We start from the raw sequence: 19,104 nt of genomic DNA on the forward strand, positions 1-19,104 counted from the left end.
CATATGTGTAGTATGCTACCTATGCATAACTAGAGATTTACTTTCATTAATAATTGTTTTGCTGTGTTCTGTTCTGTTTCTCCACCCCACCCCCCATAAAATCAAAACAAAGAAAAATCAGGAAACAAAAACAACTTTCTCCCTATTACTCCGTTTCCATACAGTTAGATAGAATTATTTAGAAATTCAGATATGATTGTGCTAAAGCCAGCTCACCAGCTTGCTGCAGGGAGATGAAACAACGTGGAGTTAAGTCGTGCACGGTTAAGTTTTTCTCGATGGCATGGTGATGTTTAGACTCCCACGCTGATGGGTGAGAAATATATATCTAAAATCATCATTTGTAACGAAGTATATTCTGTGTCCAAAGACACATTACAAATGTTTCTCGACTGGCAGTCTACAAAACGCACGGCAATTATAATGTGCGGTGATCAAGGGCAACCTCCTCCGTTAACAGGAGAATCGCCACACATCTGGCAAAAAAATTACGTGGACGCTTATGAGGAAATGTTTCACAACCACTGATCCAGCGATGAATCACTGCGTGAGCTGGAAACTTTAGTCAGATTTCATCCAGACAGGAGTCAAACCGCCCATGCTGAATCGTTTTGGGACATGGTAGTTAATTTGCCATATTGTCTGTCATGACAACCAATCTGCGGAAACAGCACGCGTGACATCTGCTGCATCGGCAAGTTCGCGAATCGGTCCTGAGCCTCTCCAAGATATTCTTGGACTACAATAAATCGATTCCATTATGTAATTGTGGGCGTTTAAGTGCCAGCTCCCATTGCTAGTTTACCACTTATCGCCGAATTTATTAATCAGTTTTCGAATAATTCTCGTATGTCTTTCGAGCTGTTATAATTGGTCGATTTGGATCGGTTAAACTCAGTTGTTGCCCAACCTGATAATGTGGTGGCTCAAATGGGACAAACTTTATATAGTAGCGCCATCCTCAGATGCACAGCGATGCTATGATGTTCTTAAGGAATTCCTTGGATTAGCATCGGGTTTGGAGAAGAACGATGTTATTGAATTTATCGCTGACATTGATGATGCGCCGTATGTCGATGATATTAATGGGAATATCAACAATCAGTGGTTTACGATGATATTATTCTTGACAAACAAGCAATTCCAGCCAGAATAATTTTACGAGGCAGGCATAAAAACACAGATGTCATTTACATTATTCCGAGGTACATACATATCGTCAAAGTGATCAGGGATAACTTAAAATTTTTGGTTATTGTTAACGGTGTTAGACACATCCAATGCGAAATATTCATCAAACTCGATATTGACCTAAATAAGATTAAAACCTGTTTGTACATGGTAAGAAAGCCCCACATGGATTCATCACAATAAGTTTGCATGATCCAGCAAACGTTATCGAATGGGTCTCGATAAAATCTTTTACTAAAGAAATTCATTTGTTGTATAATGAACCAGGAAAATACTAACGGAATTACCTCTTAGATCAAGCAATCACAGCAAGATGGCCTCATGGTTCAACACGGTGTTGCAAAAAAACAACGTTGATTTTCAGATGATACAGCAGCGACGTGAAGAGGGCAGATAGACACTAGCGGTTGAATATATGAATAGCGGTTGAAAATATGAAACTCGAGTGGCTGTAAGTGTGTATGCTAGACAGCAAAATAACTTGTGTTGGAACCCACTAAGATTCCCGAATCCAAGGAATAGCAACGTCACCAGTACAAAAATTTAGCGAAAAATATTTTTTCCGAGCAAAGCTTTGCTCGTGACCATTTATGGTCTGTCACACACATACAAACAAATAGTTAATACTTCGCCACGCATGTCCAATAAATTACCGTCTTGGTCGGTTAGACGAAAACGTATTCGTGACAGCGACGGATTATGACATCGTAACTAAACAGGATTAGTGGGTACCGACACAATCAAATAACCCGGCGGGACCTCTGGAGAAAAGCTGTAAAGAACATATCACTGCTTGAAATGCCATTGGAATGCTTGCCCAGACGCGGTATAGCTACCTCACCAATTAGGTTTACAGAAATCGTATATGTGATACTGACAATTCCAGGTGATACATGGCGACCATATGTGGATGGTCTCCTTTTTATCTTCTATGCCGAAATAATTTTCAGAAAATATTCGTCAATTACGCAATCGAAATTCTGCTTCATTTTATCGATATCCAACCCAGGCAGTTTGTTTTGCAGCAATCTTAAAATAATCGAGAAATAACTTTTTGTATTCGCCCCGGGGTAATAAATATTTATGACTTCAGCTAATTGGTGTTTCTAGCAGAAAGTTTTGAGAGTATTCTGCCTCAAATCTCACCACTCTCATAACTGATACTAAATTAACGATTTCCTGCTTAAGAGTATCATTTGGATACTGAATTATACACCGCCCAAAAAGCCCTCTCAGATTACTCTGTCCATGTTTATGTTTCTGCATTATTTTATCAATAAACGATATACTAGAAACCCTCCCCCCATCAGTGCAATTTCTCTGCTTCTGATTCCGATACTGTTGATTCTTTATAAAGCGATTCAGGATAATTTTGATCTCTTCAAACATAATCTGCATCATCTTCCCCTATATTACTCTCTGCAAGAACTTCCCAAATGTTTTGTCAGTGTCTAAACAGTTACCCTTATACTGCCGTATTCATTTATTGTCATTTCTTTTCTTCTACCCAACGTTTCCAATCACAACACAGCTAAGCCAGGGAATTTTATTATTTTATGTACGTTTGCTTGAACAATAATCAGATCGTTGTGGTCGTGGCAGTTCAAAATAAGCTAAAGGTCCCATCGGCCAACCCAGGAGGTTCTGATCCACGATTTATACAAGTCAACGGCTTAATTGGACGTCAATATTTCAATGACGGCACTCAGCGTTGGCTCGTGTGCTATGATAGCGATCTTCGATTCTTTTCTTGTTAAAAATTTGATTTCACGCTGAAGTTCATCATTTATTTGTTAAATTTTATATGAATCTGTTGGTACTCTGACGATTTCGCAGACGGGGTCCGTTCCATAAGTGATGGTTCTATGTGAGAATACCAGAAAATTGTTGGCGGATAATTCATTAAATGATTTTTTCTTATATTTTTCCACCTACAATAAAGTTGTAATTGTGCGATCTCAAGTGACTGACTATTGGCAGCTTTTATAGGAGTTTGAAAACCAATATCGAATTCCGGCCGGTTTGACGGTGCTGATATCATTGCGGCGTTGTGTTTGAGATGATATGCTTCAGTCGTGTGGTTATTTCTGCGGTCATCGTTATCTCTACACCAGATTTAAAATGTGGCGCTGGCAGCGTTGGAAACGTTGGCAACTGTATGTTTGCGTTCTTGAGATACCGATAATAAATATCCCTAATTGCAGCAAATTCATTATCTGATATCTCACTGTCGTTTAAACCTGCTGGCATTATCGACGATATATTTATATGCGCATCCGTCGCCGCGTATGTTCTTTCTTTGTGCTCATGAAATTTCTTGCTGGCACAAGTAGATATACTTTTCGCGATAATATTGAGTATACGAGCAACACCGACGACAACAGCGACACCGATTCTAACCACGGGCGGTATCACGTGCGTCGCTGATAATGTACCAATCAACGTCGTTGTTCTAGCGTCCAGCAAGGAGATTGCGAATACAACATTGTCGATGACGATGGTTCGTCTGAGATATTTTTTGTAGCTTTGTCATCCGCTCGTCGATGATTTTCTTCAGCCATGCCGTCCACGCACACGCCTGATTGTACCGAAAGGACTGTGTGATTCATTATGGTATATATTAAGTTATCAACTGAGGTGTTTTCGCAATGAATTCCAGACATCACCAATACGTTGTTTCGGTCAAGTCCTTATCTTTAGGTTCCAGTATGAATGTTTCCTATGTATTTTGATTTAACACGAACGACACGGTTACGGGAAACCTACCGGTGGAATAACGCCATGGATATGTTGTAAATATCCTACATTTAGTGGCGCTAAAGACAGGGAGCCTGTACACCCAGTGATTTTATGGTAGGTTTGATGGAGTTTTGATGTTACTCTGCTGCTGATCCAGACGCTACTGTGTATACCACGATGATTAATGTAGTCGTATGAACAACACCAGCGGTGATCTCTTTGATTCTTTCGGCGCTGTCATCGAGTCGTGTGCGAATTTCAGAGAGCCTAATATCGACGACATTTCGAACTCCCAAGAATCCATTAATGAGCCTATCTATGTTTCTGAAAAAATTCATAAACGCGGTAAGCTCTGAATATGGAAAATCCTTCATTGATACTTTCTAACGAAGTCCCTATCGCAACATCGTATTTGTCGACGTATTTCTTCGTTGCGGCGTCAGTGTCCGATCCAGGTTCTTTCAAATGAGCAATACTATTTCCGCACATGTTGAGTTCACTAGTCATTGTATTGCCTACATTAGTAATACGTCTACTGACATCCCTGTGGATAATTGTGTGTAATTCGCATGCGTCTTTGATTTTCCGTCGCCGATAAATACCAAGATGTTATTGTTGGTCTTACCTGCTCGCCCCATTTGATATTACTTGTCTTTAGCCACCCATGCTGAACCTAAAAAAAAAAAACAACCTCATCCGGATTAATTAAAATATCAGCAAGTTCATCTCCTGTTGCATACGGCGACAGATCAGTGTCACAATGAGCCGTGCCTTTAGCAGATCTTCCGTAGATATCCTCAATTATAGTCTATTAATCTGTTACAGCGACGGCCGGTATAATCATGCACGACTTTATGAGGCGGTGCTGGTGACCTTGACACGGTGTTAGGTATGGCAAGTCCTTCCTGACCACATACTGGTGGATCCTTTCTTGTCTGCGTTGGTAATGTTGAATACCAGATTGTGGTTCTTCGCACTCTGCTAGTAATCTGCTGACCTATTTTTAAAATTCTCTCAGTGGTACCAGTCCATAAGAATCAAAATAAACAATGCAGCCCAGTGAGTACCGGGACCAGATGGGTTGTCGAGATTAATGATATCAGTTTCAGTGCGGTTTTGTTTCTCTGGTAATTGATCATGCATGAAAACACCTCCTTCATTTGCTGATCAGCATCAAGTCAATCAAAACTGGACATGGGGAGATTTGACAAAGCGTCACCGGCAGTCGCAGACCTTGACCGTACCAAGTTACTACTAATCGTAGGGCCCTTCCTTTGTTTTTGGAGGTAATTACACTGACTGTGTCCGGTTGGCGTTTTAACACCATGCTGGCAGCTGTTCCATCGGCACAGAGTGCATCTGTTTTCTCAATAACTGGAGCTTCAGCGGCAATCAGAGATAATATCGACGCTACCTTAGAAAATATGCCACCGGTCTTTGCTATGTCACTGATCGCATTCGCGGAAAGATCAAGTTACATGTCAGTTTCTTATTTCTTGGCGTCGTTGTAATGTTTGAGCTGTCGTTCAGTCAGCGATAATTTATTTGGGCATGGCAACACCGTTGATTACATAGATCATTTCCCTATAATTCTTCTTTGGTGCCGATTGCATCTTTTTAATCTGACCGGGTGATGATATGACATTATAACATTATGAATGATCTAATTTCATGTTTGGAGCACACTTGCATGTTTTCTCCGGGAGCATCAAATGACTCTCATTCGTCTGCCAACACATTCAAGAAACATTGTTTTTTCTCATTGTATGACAACGATTGCTATGTAACCACCAGGACAAGTGGGTATATCATTAACATCAGCTTACACGTGTATATTAACGACATATTGTCTGAACAAATCCAGATGTTCAAACGAAACGTAATAGATTGGATACAGCGTTGATAAATCACTCTGAGATATCTGAAAACCACAATCAACATTCTAATCACGCCCTGTGAATCTCATCAAACTATGATTCGCTCGCGCTAAGTTGCTTGGTTCCAAGTTCAGTATTATGTCTTCGGATGGTACCTGATGGCCGTTTATTCTCAGCGAAATCGTAGACACTGCTAATCTGTCAAGCACCAAATGTGTTTCTTTCTTGATTTTCCAATCTTGTTTTACCTTGACACGCTACGATTATTTGTCGTGATGCTGATATTCCCTGTTGAGATGATATTTGCCATGCAAATATATTGGCTGTGCTTGTAACTGAGTCGGTGGTCATTGTTAGCCATGACAACGTTGACTTATCACCACTATTCATGAAAGATAAAAACCGCGCTTCTTTTGTTACTGGTGGAGTTAATATTGGCATCCACAACGCATTATTTGTTAGTATTAGTCAGTGCCCGATAAACACTTCTATCTATGACGTAACCGGTAAATAAATGCTGACAAATATAAGTGGCTTCATTGATATTTTATTGGGAATTATTGCCGGATCGTCTTCCAACAATCAGAATTTCCAGTCGATCAACATCAGCGAGGATGTTATTTGGTCAAAGTTTATCTTGAATCACCGGCGAGGTTTGTTTTTACGAAGTCAATCGCGAGTGGCAATGCCCATTCCCTTTTGCTAATTCAGATGGTTCGTTGTGCGGATCTGATTTGCCTCTGACTCAGCTTTTCTCTTTTGCTTCTTTGTTTTAGTCAGAGTTTTTACACTTGATTTTCTTTTATTCTGCTTATTCAAGCTGACACTCCAATTCTTCTTGTCGTTGTCATCTTTCTTCATTTACTCTCTTAGTATATTCATCTAATGTCCATTTAAAAGTGTAAAATTTTCATCATCACCTTTGACCTACTAGGCACCGGGAAAATACGATGTGTGTATTTAGCCAATCATCACGACTAATAGTTTTAGCATAATCGGGTTTTACATATTTTTCTCTCTCATCCCACCAAAAGCAGCAATTCTAACTATATGGTCTACATCTATGATAGCTACAATACCTTGCTCAGGATATTTTTTCTATCATGTTGGTTCTACCTCTTGGTGGTGGTATTTGAACTTTGGATGTTGGATGAACTGCTGGTGGAGGGTGTTGGAGACGACCAGCAATATCAGCAGGTAAGGTCTAAGGAGTTTGTTGTGTTGCCTCAGCTGCTGTAACCCTTTTGTTTGGCTGATAGGACAAATGGATTAAATAACTGCACTGTATCCTCTGTAAATTCCATATGAGCTTTCTGGCGTTGTTGCAGCTGCTGTACTACAATTACAAACTGGAAGATATTTCTTGATTGCATTACGTTTTTGTCTAGGTAATTTAGCTGTACGAGATTCCATAGTTAGCTAGAATCGCTCATTGTTATTATTACAACCTCGATTTCATTACAGATTACTAAGTCATCTAACATAAAAGATCTCAGTGTGCACAGTAGCGTATTTGTTTACCACAGCAAATTTCCGGAATTCCAATTCGACTCACAATTTAACATGTTTTACAAATGCTCTCTTAAGCAAATGCGCGTTTAATTCTAATCGGTCTCTCTGTACTGATAACCCTCTCTCTGATACCTGTCCAAGTGCAGTTTGTTTTAAATCTCAGCACATATGTAAAGTCTTATCAGTTGCCACTATAATAAGACAGACCGCCTGTCAAGCAAATGACATTTACACAATTTCAAGTGCGCTTATAATCGCGTAATTTACCGCTCAGTAATTTTCTAGAATGGACCAGAGTGGTAGAAAATCATGTAGTATACACGTGAGAATAATTTTTTCCATGATGTCAACATGCACAGTAACCAGCTACAGTACTTCTTCACTGAGCTCGGCATGGACAGCAACCGGTGCCAGTAATTTTTCATTTAGCTCAAAACGGACCAGAGTGGGAGTAACTCACGCTGTATAAAGGTGGTAATTTTCCGCTAAGACCAGCATAGACCACATATTATTTTTTTGCCCCTCAATGAGATTTTCATGCAATCCACAGTCACATTGGGTAACTAATAAATCAACATTGCTGCGGGTAAAATCAGCACTCTAAAAGGTCCTAAATAGTGGCTTGCTTACCTGAACCAAACAAAAAGGTCGCTCGTCGCTTGTTTTGGTCGGTTCTCTCCTCCACCTTTGCTGCTCAAGTTTTGACATGCTATTGCAACTTTGTATCTTTGGTATTGTAAACATTGTATTAAAATCCTTCGGAAAGTGAACACCTACCTGTTACGAAGTTCCAGGTTCTTGAAGATTACTTGGAGCAAGTTTAGTTTTCTTTTTCATCAATCACTCCACATACATTCCAGTGGTTGGGGTGGGGGCAGATATCGATGAAATTCTGCACCATGTTAAAATCATTTAGAAGACGGGGATTATTAATATTTGTATTGTTATTATAGTATAATGCTAACGAACAATCGGTGAAAATTAATCATAGATTTAGAGAATATCGTAGCGATAGTATATTGTTGAAATGTAATCTAATATTGAAACAATATTTATATATATGCGTTTTAATGCGGCATGGGCGGATCACAATCTGAAATACTACCAGTCAACAAATTGCATTATACCAACACTTTAAAAGCCAATTTTCTTTAATGTATATGACAACATGTTTGGACATTAATTTTGTGTTGTGTGATCGTTTGTACCTACCTGACTAATGTCTTTTTTTATAAACAACATATTACACAGCTAATACTTTTAACCGTGACCTTAGAATGTTTAATAAAATTACTTTTGTTTGGAGGTCAACGTGATTATATGGATCTGAATTCAGGACATTGCTATTCCAATAAGAAAAGCCTGGTCTTGGTAATAGTTAAGTAAACAGATTACCTTGCTTACGAATTTGATGGAGTATTCCATAGAGATGATAGAGCATTTCCAGAATTTTTTTTATTGTGACATAGGTCAGGTGGAAAGGAATAATAAGCTATTTTCTTCAGAATTGTCAATTCCGTATCTTAACATCAATCTTAGTGTAATCAATATAGTTTTTCTTTCAGCTCAGACGATATAATTTTTGCATTTAAATTATTCGTTGGATTTACAAAGTGCTCATTGATTTGGGACTAATAACCATTTTTGGAATTATTGTGAATTTATTGAAAGACATTTTGGATTATAGCATTGCGATAGATAAACAATGTTCGCATATTAGCAAATTCGAAACTTCTGGCACATCAGCACATTAAAAATTGGAATGTTTTCGGAACAAATGGAATTCATTCTATTTTATACTTTAATTTTATATATATTATATAAAAGAGCAAACATCAACAAATCAACAAATTTTATAAACTTAATTAACCTTTGTAAATAATATGTTCGATTACACCAAGTCCTACAAGTTAAATATAAGAAATAAAGATGTCAGCATTATTCTTATACAAAAAGATACAGGCAAAAATAAAGAAAACTACTAATAAATTCTTTAAATTTACAATATGTTGGAAAGGTCCAGATATATTAGACAAATAATATGATTCTATTTATTAGAGCACATATAAACCTATCTGGCTAATCCATCCAAGTAACGCACACACTCCACTTTTTCTCCTACCTTTACTCCACTTTTTCTCCTATCTTTTGTGGTCTGAAATTCTTAAAACTTTGTATCAATCAGTAGGTTTTATTATCAACCAGTGTACAAGGAGTATACGTGATTTAATGTGAGCATGCAGGCATGCGTTAATCCACAGAGGAATTATATGCTTATGGTGCCCTGTTGTCGATGAGATTTGTTAGAACAATCACAAAGGTTAAAGTCTCGCAGGAAAAGAGGATGGAGTCACAAGATTTCACCTTTAAAGATGTAAAGGACTAACTAACTCTGTGACCAACAAAAGGATCAAGTCGAAAACTTCTCCAGCACATATGAACGTTTCCCTATCAACAAATCAAGTATATTAACTGACATCTAGGTACCAAACCTCTAGCTCTAAGCAGCGAATACGACCATTATTATGTGGATCATTAAAACATATGGTACAGTGTTGAAACAATGGTTTTATATGGAGGCATGCTTTCAGCATGTTTCGTTTGACAGTAAGGACCTCATTCTATCATATATGTGATAAAAGCTGTGGGAATATATTCATTTTACGACCGAAAGGAACCCAATTGGATTGACTACACGGCGATTGGTCAATTAGCTCTGTTTGATGTCTCTTTCGCTCAATGCCGGGGTGCATGTATTTCAATGATAAAAATGTTACAAATCTCTTATATCCAAAGTGATTATATAAGTAAATAAATCAATGAATATAAATAACAACAACTAATCGAAATATAAGCAGTTTTTTCCTCAGCAATGTAAGGGATTTTTTATATAAGGAAGACGCATCATTGGGGAAGAGAAAAGGTGCAGGAGTAAACGCATTCTGACTAACGACGGCTACACTGATGGCGACACGTCATATGTCACGTTAATGTGTATTTCCTTGTTAGAATGGGCTGTAAGATTAATGATCTCCCAGACCCCGAGTAAAAAAAAACTGTTTGAGCACAAAGACTAATTTCCGACTCAAACGGCCAAAGTTAAAACTTATGTATCTTGTTACTCAAAACAGTTAAAACTTAGCATTCTTGTACAAGTTCAAAAATAATATAGTCCCAAATTTTTATGATTCTAACTTCAATATGAGCGAAAATATGGTGGATAGATTAAAGAAAGACAAAAAACAACAATACTTTGAGCATGAATTCACATTTTGTGATCCGACTTTTTCGTAACTGCGGAGTCATGTCACAGAACACATGAACGTTAGCATGGGACTACTAGAAGATCAAGATATATATGCAGCGCTAATGAGGAATGTTGATGTCAGCTGGTAAATGTGTATACTGACATCTTAGATCATATAAACTGAGATCTTAGTTCAGACTGAACTTATAGCAAACAGCGGTAGTTTCTCTGCACGTAGATCGAACATTGATTGGTTAATGCATATCGTAGATCGGAAATATTTCGCAATCAGATTACCAACTCCACCTCCATCCCGTGCACAAATGTCGAAATGTAACTTTTCCCCTAATATTTAATTGAGTTATTTAAAGATTCTGAATAACTTCATTACGACCTAAAAATCCACCTGTGAAACAAAATTTGTTTTGAGAAAATATACAAAAGTGAAAACTATGTGACAAACACTTTGTATGCGGAACATTATATTTCACTTGATAACCGTGCCTTGATGATCTCTAGAGAATTTTCAGATAGTTTAAACGAAATATTCGTCACAGCCAGAAATGTTATGCATATATCATTATATCTCCTGGAGAGGTTGACAGATACAAGCCAATTTTAAACAAGACAAATTATTTGTGTGCAACATGGCCAGTTTTAGAATCGTATTCATTGTCTTCCACGCAAGGGCACAATAAACGTCACCTAAATCTAATTTATCCCTTATTATAACGAGGAGCCTGGCACGTTGTTACGTTGTGGTTTGTGGTTCTCGTTATCTAGAGGATGATCCACCACGGTGTTATTGCCCGGATTGAAAAAAAAAAATCAAATATGAAATTAATGGGTGGAATATTCGGAGACCAGAGTAGAGATATATAATAGAACGACATGAGACCCCGTATACAGAATATAACAATTTAATCAATTATATTAAGTCGTCAGCCGTAATTTTTACTCTCCTTTGCCTGAGTATGTGTACGCATATTGAATGTTTCCCTTTTCAAAATAAATAATAGACAACCTAAATATTTGTGAGTTTGTTCTGGGATTTAGCATTCCTCTCTCTCGTTACGCCAGATATCGTCTTATCGTAATTCAACAGAAACCAAGGCTAATATGTGTCAATTCGAAACCTGAGAGCTGATGATGTGTCAGTTCGCAACCTGAGAGCTGATGATGCACACACACACTAGAACAGAAGATTAATATCTCTCCCTAACGGCTAACTAGTATCCCTAACAAAACTATAACATAATGTAGATCTGTTAATAAATCATTCCTACGCCCTTCTATGGACTATAAATAAATAACTGGACTAAATGTCGGCCGACGTGTGCTCTTAATGAAAATACCATCGGATCTCGATTAAAAGACTTCACATCCTATTATACAACAACGAATTAATGAAATTCTCTTCTTGTCTTAGCTGCAGTATTTGCTCTTCTTGTCTTAGCTGCAGTATTTGCTAACTAACAGTCCTTCCTGTGAATATCCTACGACATAGGCCTTCTCATCTCTTAGCATACATGATTCATAACATTAAAGACAAATAAATTCACACAATTTTCTCATGAAAGTCGTAGCAAATCAATAATGTATAACATTCTAAGAATAAACGAGTATTATTACATTCAAGACGAATGAATGCAAGCGATTCTTCCAAACGCATCAAAAGAAAATTGATTTATAAAATTTAAAATATTATATTCAAGCAAATAATTACGGACTCATATCGGAAAATTGCATGAGACTAGAAGAATTACCTTGTGATTTTCGAGACACGCTCGCTTTTACACATTATAATCTCCACGTATCTTTAAGGTTTCATGTTTCTCAGCTTCAGGACACCAGTCCCTTGGACAATTCAAAACAGGTGAACTTCTGGCCTCCCCGCAGAAATTAAGATTGACAAATTGTTTGAGGCAGAATACTTAAATATTGAATTTTCGACTGAGAAACACACCCCTGATTTAGCCTAGCCAATCAAAATTAAATTTATCTAACCGCCGAATATTAACACACGCCAATCGAAGTTAAACTAAATCTTTCTACTCCGCCCTTATTAAAAAAAATGATTTAAAAAATATCACTTTTTGACACTTAGCTCAAATGGCACAAATTCGTCTCTGAATCGTCTCTATTTCGTAATCTTTTCAGCTATTTAAACCCAACTTCACCTTGCCTCCCCATCTGGTGGACCGTTATCAAACGGATCCTAATTAAAAATCAATCATGCCCCAAACCAGGTATGTTAAAATCATTGCAATTTAGCGATTTAATCCGGTACCTAGCCCATTAGTCAATTTAGTTCGCTTCGTGTCCCACTGACTGGGGCAAAATGTGCTGCGAGAACATCTACACAATTCAAACTGTTTCACACGTTTCAGTCTTATCTACTGCAGTCGCCAAGCACAAATGCAATAGACTATTATAATTGAAGCCTACTAAATAGAAAGCTCACAAAGATCTTGGAAAAGCAGAATAAGATACTCATTACATTGACCATGACCCTGTGAGAAGATGTTCCAGATATTACTGCAACTAATGTCTGATCAGGAACTCCATTTATGCGTATGTTAATCGATAATTTTTACTGTACTAACCAATCATTTATACGTATCTATTAGTGACTACCTTGAACGTTACAAAGTTCATACCAGCAATACAGCTTTCATGGCGTAACCGTTTATGTGATTCACTAATAACTACATTTATTGACCCCGGTCATTCTCTCTTGAATGAGGTGAGGCTATATCCATTGGGCATGCGCATATGACAGACAATATTTTGCAATGAATGACTGCATCGGGAGTGTTTTACCTCAAACATCCATTTGATGTCAATGTTTCGTTCTCATCTTCCTATTCAAAAGTGTGTGTGTGTGTGTGTGTGTGTGTGTGTGTGTGTGTGTGTGTGTGTGTGATTTGGATTTTTAACGTAGCTTTAACAATTTTTCAGTCATATCGCTACGATGTCTTCTGCAGTGTGGCAGTTTATAGTGATGTCTAGCACTGGGGCATAATGTCGCAAACATGTAGCATGATGTCCCACCCAGTCACATTATCCTGACACCAGGCCGACCAGTCCTAACACTAATCTCTTAATGCTGAGCGCCAAGCGAGGCAGCTGTTAGTACTATTTTTGTAAGTCTTTGGTATGACTCGGCCTGGGATCGAACCCACGACCTCCCGCCTCCGAGGCGGACGCTCTTACCACTATATATACTTTATAGACGAAACAATTAAGCATAACAATTTAACAAGATTCGGGTTCTCAGTCACCAGAGCGTGTTTTTATGTTGGTGCCTGTAGAAACACCTATCATTTAGAGAAAACATTTGCAGACCTCAATAACAAAATGCGTTTGCCAGATGAGCAGCTTAAATGGTAACTCAGATGTAGAAAATAAGCTTGATTTCAAATTTGAACATAGTAGAATAAGTACAACATTTATGTTAAACAGTTTATGATTTCGATTCCTGATATCATTTTTCCGCTAAACGTGTTTAATCAAATTGATTTTCTACGGGGCTTATGCAAAAATTGAAGTCATTCTTGTTTGTCTGACCTGTATTATTTCTTTTTGCAACACTGTATCGAAAGATGTTTCTATATTTGCTTCACAAATTCTTTTATCAATAAAAGTTTCATTTAATCAGTTTCAACTATTAAATCAATGATTTCTTCTTTAAATAAAGAACTGATTTTTAAAATATGAATTCTTAATACATCTAACGTCTAATGCATATAATGTCTAATACATCTTATAACCCTACCTATATCTTGATATATTATACTCATGCGATAAACTCCCATACAGCATCAAACAATGACAACAATGACAACTCATTATCTATTTATGATATACGCTTTTGTAGATATCTTTGAAAGTCAAAGTAAACAAGTGAATGTATCGCCAAATATAGTCTTTGTGCACAATTACACTTGCAGTTATATATATATATATATATATATATATATATATATATATATATATATATATATATATATATATATATATATATATATATATATATATATATATATATATATATATATATATATATATATAATGCAGAAGAATCAGTGCGGGGTGATTATGCTGACAGTACGAGAACACAACCCCCGGCAGACCAGATGTTACTTACTAAGGTAATGTCCAACTCTGCTCTGATAAGGGGACAAAGTCATATTGCATAAACAGCAATAAAATGGTTTGCTTATGTCAAAAGAAATTACGTGTTATCAGACATCGTACCTAATATTACAGCTGTTACGTAGTTATTTAGATGTGGTGAATCAACTAGTACTACACTGATAACTTGCATTTGCTCGCAAAAGATGACGTGATAACAAATTTTTAGTTTTTTGTAATGTTCACAATGAATTGTAATTATTAAATAAAGTGGATATAATTCTCTTATACTATGAAGTAGGTTGTTGTAGGTTTTAACGCCGTTTTTCAGCATAGGCTATACATGGCGGCCAGTATAAATGGTGGAGGAAGAACCCTCAAAACCCTTGGAAAGAACCACCGACCCACGAGAAGCTAATGGCAAGCTTTCTCACATACCCACATTGGCCGAACCCGAGAATCGAACCCAATCAGACAGAGGTGACATGGCAATGACAGAGATGGCAATGATCCGTAACGGTGAGCGCTTTAGATCACTCGGCCGCCCGAGGCCCCCAAGTAGGCAAAAGCAGGATAAATGAGAGCAGTGTCAGACGTGTGTATGGAATGAAAGATATTTAATGTAATTAGTAATCAAGCACTTCTGCAAACTAAAGCAAAATAATATATGGGAACCACACAAATTTTGCATTGAGTGATGGAACTGTTTTGCATAGCGTCACGTGCAGTTGTTTTTTCTTTCCCGATCAAAGGACGTGTTTCTGATTTGGGTGGAATGTTATTTAGCATACATTTACAGTCATACGTTTATAGAAAAATTTCTTTTTGTTTGCTCTTTCTTATTTACTTATCTATTAGTTTGTTGTTATTGGTTGTTTTTATTTTGAAATTTACATTACCTGCTTAAGTACTAGACAAGCTAAATTGTTAAAGAAGTCGGAAATGTCACTGCGCAAATCATACACGTTACAGTAACAGCTCGCTTTCTTTTAGTAACTGAATATGGTTTTCTTTTTGTGCATTTATTTCTTTATTTGGTTTTGTTTCTTTGTTTTTTTTTCTTAACATTTTAACATGACAAAAAGTCCAATATCAGTGTGGTGTTTTGCCCGTCCATGTATCGCTTCAACATATGGCTTTGAGAAAGCTCTCTGACTAGAGGAATAAAAAAAACTATTGCCTGCTGATTTTAGAAAAATATGTATACCGTTATGGTCTGAAACTAAGTAACAGAAAAGAGCCAAAATCAACAAGATTTGTCGAATTCACCAACTAATTTATTTTCCTAGAATGCAAAGTGAACATTTAAAATGAAACATGTAGTATTGTGAATTAAATCCCCAACGGACCTAAAAGTTCTATCACAAGTCTAAATGTATGAAGTTCAAATTGAATTACAGTGGTATTTCAAATAAATTTCAATACTGAATTTGTTGATGTGTCTGTTGTCTCAAATATGCTAATGTGTGTATGTGCCAATAGCCTTCTTCACAGAGAAATATTAGCTATACATTATATTGTTTTTTTAAAAAAATGTCACTAGTCACATACACCATTAACTTGATTTTGGATAAAATCAATTACAAAATACAGATATACATAACACATAATCATTGAGGGTGCCCCGAGTGGCTCTCCGTTACGGATCATTGCCATCTCTGTCTGCGTGGGTTCGAGTCTCGGATTCAGCCAATGTAGGTATGTGAGAAAGCTTGCCAGTAGCTTCTCGTGGGTCGGTGGTTCTTTCCGGGGTTTTCCCGGGTTCTTCCTCCACCATTAATACTGGCCGCCATGTATAGCCCATCGTGTGCTGAAAAATGGCGTTAAACCCTACAATAACAACAATATAATCATTGAGCAAACAAATAAAAGTTAAATGTACATAACAATACCTTCAGTGTCTTTCACTTTTTTAATATAATAGCAGACAAATGTCAAGCAGTAAACAAATTATTTTTTGCGTATCAAAAATTAAAATCCTTAGATCACACAGACTTTATTTATTATCATCTAGTATATGTATAGTGTAACGTCACTGGACGAATGGTATTTTATTGGTATAATTATCAAAATTTGGTGACCACTCGTGTTTGTTTACTATTACCATTCATGGAAGGTGTATGAAAAGATTTCAAGCCCAACCATTTTTGAAGCACATGACAATTGCTTGACCACCCGACTTTTAAACAGCAAATGGCACACTAGCTTAGCGTGGACACAGGGCGTAAGTTGATGCAAATCATAATACCAGTTATGATATTTTTTACATATTACACATAATAAATAATGGGTAAGATATATTGTGATTTATTCAAAGGTTTTCAGAGAATTGATAGAAGTATTTAATGCGTTTTGTATTAAATTAACAATGTCAGTACAAAAGAGAATGATAATGTGCATATCTTTCCAAAATTTAGAAGGGAAAGAATGGTAGCAATAGCTTGTAATTTTAAATAATTACATGCAAGATAATAACAATTTTGATTTATATATATCTATATATATATATATATATATATATATATATATATATATATATATATATATATATATATATATATATATATATATATATATATATATATATATATATCAAGCAATGCTTTCCAAAATATGCTTATTTACATAATTAAACTGATATAAGTAGTATCAACTCTGATAGCAGGATGTGCCGTATGAAGTAGATATAGCTTACCTGTTTCGGGTGAGTACATAAACATATTTGTATTCGGCTAAAATATGCATAAAGCATACCCTGCAATTCTCGTAAACTTCACAAGGTTAATCAACTACAATCCACCATAGCACAATATACGGAAAAGAAAGTGAAATTTAAAACAATATATAGTGACTTGGTAGTTTTACAATCAACAAAAGAAATTGCAAAATGTGGCATAAAAATCTGAAAGAATTTATGTTTGAAAGGATGAAATAAATTATTGAAAATAAAAGTAGTTCTAGATGCATGTATGTTGGCTTGCTGGTACAATGTGACCATAAATAATCAACCACAAAGTATTATGTGAATGAAGTGATGCCATTTTAAATGACTGACGTTAAACATGGCGTAGCGGACTAAAGGCCATTCTCACCAAAGGTGGTCTAGTAGATAAAAAGTAAACAAAAAATAATATTAAAAAAAATATGATAAACAAAGAAAAAACAAAACTTATTTCAGATATGTTTACTTCAATCCTGAAAGTACAGTTGATTCCACTAGTATAAATTAATTGTGGAGGCAAATTAATGATGACAAATGGAAAATTAAATATACGCTGAATTGAAGAACTGTTTCACAAAACATTATAATGACACATTTCAAAAGCAAGCAAGAAATAGATTTTCACTGAATCCGTACAAAATACTTTATGTAAGTCAAAATGATGACCATTGACAGACATATATTATTAATACAACAAAGAGTACAAATACATAATACCAATAATAATTTGAAAAAAGTCGAAGTGTTCTTGGGCTGAGAGAGAGAAAAAGAAAGGTATGTGACAGACACAGAAAGAATATTCAGAGAGAGAGAGAGAAAGCCCAAAGTTTGAGAATGGATAACAATTGTACATCAAAAAAGTTGAGGATTTGTTGGAATGCAAAATAGTTTTTATTTCATTCGGGCAGAACTATCCATGAGTTTCCGCTTAACGTTTGATAACTATTAATGTGCAACGTCAAATATTCAGCTTTCCCAAACATAACTTTTGAGCTTCCTTTAATTTCAGTTCAAAGCTTCCATAAAACACGCATATTAAGCACTCTATGACATTATCCGTTCCACCGCTGTTCAATATATTTATCAGCCTTGTACTGTAATAAAAATGTAAACATATGACCCACGTTCTTTCTGGGTGGCTCGTTTTGTAAGTCTGAATTTTTAATTTAACTGAGATTTCACGCATTCCAATTGCCGAAATGTTTCAGTTATGGTTTTCTTCAAGAATCGTTCAATTTCATTTAACAATTAACACAAATCTATTACTACCATCGTAAAACCTGTACGTACACATAGCAACTGTGTTACGCAACTTTTGTTCATTTTATATCCAAACAATTTGTTATTCTTTCATGTAATTTCCTTGTGAATTTATTTTACACACACACACACACACACACACACACACACACACAACTAATATGCGTCATTTGTACACTGCGTCACTCATATAGTGCAAGGATTTTCACATCGTTTGTTACAATCTATGTTTTAACAGGAGGTTATTTCAATCACAAAGTACAATTATTTAGCTTTATACATAGTTATATTCAAACGTAAGATTGAAATCGCAAACAGCTTTGAAATACAACTCTTAGACGTCTTCATCACCATCATTGCTAACTAAAACGGCCAAATAATTACTCCATTGCTAACAAACTGCAAAGCTTGTTTACAAG

The sequence above is a fragment of the Sinohyriopsis cumingii genome, chromosome 11, assembly GCF_028554795.1.
Source record: "Sinohyriopsis cumingii isolate HCF-2022 chromosome 11, ASM2855479v2, whole genome shotgun sequence".
NCBI lineage: Eukaryota > Metazoa > Mollusca > Bivalvia > Unionida > Unionidae > Sinohyriopsis > Sinohyriopsis cumingii.